The following is a 7,754-nucleotide window of genomic DNA, read 5'->3' on the forward strand; positions in this document are numbered from 1 at the left end:
GCCCGGCCTGACCCCGTGCTGCCTCAAGGCAAGAGGCTGGAGGAGAAAGGAGGGACTGATGGGTAGAGATAGGGGTAGAGAGAAGTAGGCCAGCAGGCCAGAGAGAAATGAAGGCATGAGGGGAGAGAGGTACGGTGACATGAAAGTGAAAAGTGCTCATTTTTCTTTTTATCTTTCTTCTCTCCCTTATGACATTGGAAACAAACATGCATTTCATTTCTGTGTGTGTGTGTGTGTGTGTGTGTGTGTGTGGGTGCGGAAGATGTAGAGAGAGTGAGACATAGAGAGAAAGGTAGAAAATGAAAGAGAGGCAGAGAGAGAGGGGGAGGGATGGGGGAACAGAGGATTTCATGTGTCAACAAGACCATGCAGTAACTAATACTGGACTTGGACTGAGATCGAGACTGTAACATTGCTTTACAGGAGCAACGAGGGCAACAAGGGTGTGTCAGTGCATCGGTTTTAATTTGTTCAGCGACTGCATACAGTACATACCTGGCTGTGGGTTCATGTGTGCATGGGTGTAGCTTTGGTAAATAGGTCAGCAACACATGGCATATCATGCTGATTCATCAGGGATAATTAAATCCTCATCACCATAATAGTGGCCCATGTAAACCTCATCTTTATCATTGGAATTCATCATCTAACAATACAAGAGAAATTTGGAGCTCAGCACTCACATATACACAACAGGGCATCATCAGAATGAATCGCTTTGTTTTTGGGGGTCACAAACTGAAAGGGTTGAGAAATACTGAACTCAATGACACAATGCTAAACAACTCCTACAGCCTGGACACACTGTACTGTACGTTCGCCAAGTCAGTCACCCAATTTATCATCTCAAGGCTTATAGAATTTCATAATGGTTTTCAGTGGCGTGAGTCGTTACCAGGGTATCTGGCTGACGCAGTGTGCCTGTTCACTATGTATGATCCATAATTTATGTATACAATGAATCATGAACACTTAGTGTAGCTGCTTGTTTTGCTTCATTTTTTTTTTTGTTATTTCTCAGTTCCCTAGTTGTTCACAGCAGTGGAGAGGAAGACAAATGGCTTTCCGGACAGAGCAGCTGGACAGGCAGCCTGAGATGTGGACAGAGAGGGAAAGGGAGAGAGAGGGAGAGAGAAGGAGAGAGAGGGAGAGAGAGAGAGAGAGAGCAGGGGGCCCCAGGTCGGCCCTGAACAGCCACTTCAGTAATAGATGGTTTGTCAAACATTCTGGTTGCCACAGGCTAAAGCAGGCAGTGCAGCCTTGGGTATAATTTAAGATCTTTCAAGCATGTGTGGAATTTGAGACTTTCCTCCTTTTGATCGTTTGGACCAAAACACCTGTCGACCATTACAAATTCAAAGGCCAACATTTTCCAAATTTAACATTAGCACGGCATCGCAGGTAGTGCTCCCTCTGCACTGGTCCTGCTTGAAAGGTGTGACTGACTGTCGCCACATGTGTTCACTCTCCTTCTCTAAACCAGTCCTGGGGACCAAATGGATCACACATTTTTGCCTGAGGTCTGGACTCAAGACACATACAAGCGTGCCTGTGTTACACCAGTGTACCCCGACATATGAACACACACACACACATACACACAAACACACACATGTACACATATATATGCACACACACATACAATCTCTCTCTTTCTCTCTCTTTCTCACACACACACACACACACACACACACACAGGTCCAGGTGTGGCTCAGAACTAGTAATCATCAGCGCTGGTCATTTATCAGTTGGTGTCAGAGTTGGTGTGCTAGCTGCTCTCGTGGTTAAACATGGTTCCCACTTCTCTATTGGTTCCTCAGGCTGTGGTTGAAAAACAACCCTCTTGATGTAAACAAGTATGTTTCTCTCTCGGCTCCAGTGCTGTGAGAGGTAAACAGGCAGAATCTGAAAGGCAATCTGGCCTAAGAAGAGAACAAACATGACCGTGTGAGTGTGCGTGTGTGTGGACACGTACATATGTGCATGTATGTGCGTGTGATATCCTCACAATGTGTGTGTTGCCACGCGCCGCCTGTGTGTGAGTGTTTGCATGCACATATGTATGTATGTGTGGGTGTAACCTCCAGGACAGATGATTCATTACAGACAAGCCATGGGGTCGGGGGCCCGGCGCTGCTGTTGTCATGGAAGCAAGTGTTGAGAACAGCAGATCTCCTTTCAGTATCATCTTCAGATTGTTGGGACATCGACTTGGCTCTCTCTCTCTCTCTCTCTCTCTCTCTCTCTCTCTCTCTCCGTTTCTCTTTATTGTTTCTCTTGCTGACCTCTCTGTGCGTCCCGCTGCGTCTCTCTTGCTTTCTCCTTTGCTCATGCTCTGTCATTGTCTTTTTGCTTCTCTTTGAGAGTATGTGTTTTTATCGCATGCACACATAAAGACACATACATATACACAAACAAAGGCATAAATTTAGCTCCTTTGTCCACTGGGCAAATCTTTTTTTAGCTACTATCGCTAAGCAGGTGCTTGTAGGAGGCACTGGTCACGACTACTGCTGCTGTACTGACTGCTGAAACCTGCTTGAAGGGCAGTGCGCTTTTGCTAATAGCTGGAATATTTTTAACTTCCATGACTAAACACACACTAAGCGCTCAGTGCTGCTGGAAACATACAACCTAGCATTTTTCCATTACAAACAAGAAGGAGAAGCCAGCGTTGTTAAGATGGTTCCCCATTCGACACACAGCAGGTCCTGCTCATACAGACTCACAGGCACAACACATCTGTTTTTTTCTTAGACTCTGAGAATCTGCAGTGAATTTCAACACCATATGCACACACACCGCATACACTGACCCCATTTGTATGGTCGACATATTTCTGGTACTTGTACATTGATGTTCTTTCAGCATGGCCTCTCTCCTCACCTCTCCTCTTTTTGATGTGGAGATGGACGGTTGCCTTGGTAAGCTGAGTTTGAAGAGGAAATCCAGAGGAGCAAGCTGTAAAGAGAATAGCAAATAAAAGAGACACAAATAAAAGAGACACTTTTGTGACTGATTGTGTGTTTGATTATTTTTAACAAATATTGTGTTAGATAATTTTAAACTAATATTGTGCAACCCTTTTGATTGTTCCCAGTTGTCAGGAAATATTTGCGTAGTAAGATGAAGGTATGTGACCGTTTCATACACTGTTCAAACACACAGGCCTATTATAAGCAAGTAAAGACATGTACAAATATTGGATGACTATGACAAAGCCCAATTTTCTCTTGAGACATGCATTGTTAAAGGCCCAGTGCAATGAGAATTGCATTTCTCAATTCCATGGTATAATTTAACAAAGGACCTGTTACTGTAACTGTCAGCGTTGCGGAAATTTGACAAACACCCTCTGGCCGTCAACAGGATCAAACAAATTCCAATCTACTTCCTGGTGTAAATAATGTCACCTACGCCCAGGCTTTACTGTGGTCTGTCCACCAGCCAGCTACTTGCCAAACTAGCCAAAGTTTCCCCGCCTCCATTGTTGCTGGTTGCCAAAGTTCCAACACTGGATATTTGTTCCCCAACGATAGATATATTGGCTGCAGTGGAGGCACAATCAGGTGTGGCTCAATCAGGTTTGGCTCTCACTCAGTCCTACAAGCTTTGTTCCATCTAACCATCAAAAACTGAAAAAATGATGCTCATTGTGATAGAAATCAACATCAAATTTTTATATAATACATTTCTTCTGTTGCACAGGGGGCTACTAGAGTGTGCAATGACATATTTTTTAAGACATGCGTTGTAACCATGGGAATGAGGATATCATTAACAGTTTATTAGCCAAAAAAAAATGAAGGGGGAAAAAAAACAGCAGATGGGAGGGATGAGATAATGGAACTTTGAAGGCTTCCAGACTGAACCACACCAGCGCCTCCGGCTCTTCGTGCCTCTTCGTCACCACAGCAGAAGAGCCCAGTCAGTCAAAGGAGGCTGTGGAAAAGAAAGGGACTTATTCACAGCCAAGTCTGGAGTCACTTTATGGTTGGAGAACAAGACAAAGGCCTGTGACTGGAATCATGTGTTTCAGAGTGGAAGTGCTGACCTAGGATTAGTTTTGCTTATGTATTATACTGAATGAGAAGTCTAAGGGGGGGTAGCTAGTGAGCTTGTTTAACTCGCCTCATGTTCTTGTGAGACTCACTCTATATGTCACAACTTGGCATTAACTTGATTGGCATAATCTACTTCCCAGCATTTTATATCACGCTGTCTATGCTGATGTTTATTCCCCTATCCCTTTATCAAATCCGTCTATCTCACAACTGATGTGAATGCCTGTGGTTGTTCCCTTCCTATCATGACTGTCAGACACGATATTATCTAGATGGAGGCAGAGCGATATCGACTGACAACATGACACGCACAAAATGGGTCTGCAAAGGAAACAGCATGGACAGATACACCGTGGTAAATGTCAGTTTTAATTGGATGCTTATCGTTTAAATATGCCTGTCAAGACGGAGTAAACAGCATGAATCATAATGACAGGTTGTGAAGCCAGCGTGGACCTGAGGGTGATGAATCCGGCTCTATCTCTGGTATCAACAGCTGCTGAGGGACGACGGACGCCAAGTCGCAAATGAACCGAAGGACACTCCAGCTTGCTCCTCTTGTTTGTTTACTTCTTTTTCACTCATCAGTAGTAGGCTACACTCCCCATGTCACATCTGAGCTAAACCCTGCCTCGAGCGACACAACTACGCCTCCCATACTTGATAAGGTTTCCTCAGGTGAGCTCTGACCAGGGGTGGAAGGATAACTGAAAACTGTTTTACTCAAGCAGCAGAAGTACTGACTGTTTCAGTTTAATAGTTAATATTCAGAGTAAGAGCGTTTGTCTGGAAAACCACTTAAAATAAGAGCAAAAGAGCAGCACACCGAAGCATACTCATGTAATCATTTTTGAGTGAGAATCATTAAGCATTTGTCAATGTTCCAAAATCTATTCTTTTTATGATGAAAGGAAGAGTGGCCACTTGGCAGTCCACCTCCACCTCTGCAATTACGGTCCTTTGTTTAACAGTCCGTGGATGAAAATGAGAGAGAGGGCAACAGACAAAATTGAATTGAACAGTAGAGCCAAATGATGAAAACCCTTTTCACTCATGACGTGTTCTGTCAGGACTATAGGGTTAGACAGATATATCGGATTGCCGATATATCATGCTGATATCGTCCTTTTATAAAATAGGCCTACTGGATATCGGTCATGTAATCCACTGTGAATATGATGGAGGCTCTTCCCTGACCACAGCGACAAAGCCTGCAATGAAATTTCATTTTGTTTGCACATTTATTTTATTCATTTCATTATTGAATTATGTTTTTTGTAAATACATTTTTCATTTAAAGTCACAATGAAATGAAAAATGACTTTTTCACCTTGTTAGCTAATTCTCTCTGTCATAATTTATACCATTTTAACAATAAATTCCAAACATTTTACACAATTTTTATTTTCCTGTATTTTTATATCAAAATCCCATTACTTTTACTTGCTGGAAAACAGTGTATCTTTCATGGTGACCTCATTGTGTACCAGTAGTCGTACATAAACATTCCAACCAATAAAACCATCACAGATTTTTTAACAATCCCGCCCCTCCGCCTCTCACATCAAATAAAACTTCCTTTCTCTCTCTAATATCCCATTGGTTTATACTTTTAAATGATCCCTCCCCACATTATATCCCGTCCCAACATCCTGTTTCAACCGGAAATACATCTCATTAAGGAAGCAAGATGTTCTCAAAATGCTGTTTAATTGGGGCTTTCAAGGCCGGGTCACCCTGCCTTCAGGAGCGGCTAACCCTAAAAGAATTTAATTTGTATGGGTTTTGATGGAGAATTTCAGTATTGCATAATCTAAATGTTGTTTCAGAGCTTTTCCACCCTTCCAAGATTAAAATTCTGAGGGAAACAATGAATACTTGTGATTTCTTGGTTCCAAGATAATGACTATCGGCACAAAATAACGGCCATCATCCGTTACCAGTACCAGTATCGGTACCGGTGTCGGCCTTCAAAAGCCCATATCGGTTGAACAGTAGTCAGGACAACCCTCAGGCTGTGGAGAAGAGGGGAGTGATGACAACTAAGTGTAAGAAGAGGAGTAGCACAGAGCATCCTGCAGTATGGCACACTGACCTATTGATGTGAACCTGGTGCAGGTGAAAGATAGGTACAAACCAGATTACAGCCCCATACAGACTCAGAGAGAGAGATTAGTGGGCATTTGAAAGAGGAGAGGAGAGAGGGTTTAGCAGGATGAGGGAGAGGAGAGGAGAGAGGATTATGGAAGCCAGAGCTGGATCCTAAAATAATCCTCTCAGTATACCGGGCTTTATCCTCCGTAGGGCAGAGGCTTCTCGTCGCTGCCTTCGTGCACCGTACTTTGCCTGAGCATGCACTCGGCCTCTCCTCATGTGTCATCGCCCGCTGCCACTGTTTTGGCAATCTCTCTGTTTGCATCTGATGTCTTCCTTAGTTTCTGTCTGTCTGTCACTCTTTCTCTACCCCACACACACACACACACAAACACACTCACGCACACACAAACACACGCGCGTGCTCGTTCTATCTGCCTTAATCTGGAAAGCTGGATGGGGCCTACGTGCCTGTATGTGAAGTTAAGCCCCACCCTCTTTCCATTCTCCATGTTCTAATTTGGGTATTGCCATGGTTACATAAGATTCGGGGTCAGGGGGTCAGTGACGTCGTATGCGGACGCCGGATAGATGTGTGGCTGCTATACACAGCGGGCCGCGATATAACCCAAGAAAGATGGCAGATGAGGATCAGGAAGGAAATCATCAGACTGACAAAACCGGCTAAATGGGAGGAAGGGGAAGTTTACAGCAGGGAATATAATAAAACAGGAATTCTTTCAGCACTTTTTCCCAGGACGGTATTTTTAAACTGTGCATTCAGGAAGAAGCAATGTGTTATTGCTTTGTCTTTAGGGTTTAATGGGTTTTGTAGTGTTAGGGAGGGAGAAGCAGGACCGAAAGAGAAGTATAGAGAGAAAAGAGAGAGAGGGAGAGAGAGAGAGAGAGAGAATTTGAATTTGAATTTGTTGACTTTGCTTTGGCAATAAGTACATTTGTATTTCATGCCAATAAAGCACCTTGAATTGAATTGAATTGGATTGAGAGAGAGAGAGAGAGAGAGAGAGAGAGAGAGAGAGAGAGAGAGAGAGAGCTACACAAGAAGGCTCAGAGGAAAACAGAAGCGGAGAGAGGAGGGGTGTGAAAGCTCTGTCAGACCTAGTGTTGCTCTACTAACCTACTTACCATAATCTCTCTCCGCTCCTCATTTCATAACAGCCTACGTTACATCATACACTCTTCATCTTACCCACGCTTATAAATCAACTATTTTCATCAGCGCAGCGCTATTATTATTGGTTTTGGCTAGCGTTGCAGGCAGCTCTGTGCCAATGTCAGTGGGTTTGTCTGCTCTCTCTCTCCTTCACTTCCTCACACATTATTTCAGCTCCGCAAAGACAATCAAGTTCTCCCCAATGCACTATAATAACTTTTAAAGAGTATTTTGGGGAGTCAGTTGTTTGGATTATACTGTGAAAGAGATTTGCAGCAAGCATTCCTTTAATTTACCACATGCAATTTGGTTTAAAGAGCTTTTCTCTCTGATTCAAGAGCTGTAAACATAAGCTGAAATACAACACAACAGGCCACCAAACACAACACAGTAACACAATACACCTCCTCCACCAGGTTTAG

This window comes from Centroberyx gerrardi, chromosome 9, assembly GCF_048128805.1.
Source record: "Centroberyx gerrardi isolate f3 chromosome 9, fCenGer3.hap1.cur.20231027, whole genome shotgun sequence".
NCBI lineage: Eukaryota > Metazoa > Chordata > Actinopteri > Beryciformes > Berycidae > Centroberyx > Centroberyx gerrardi.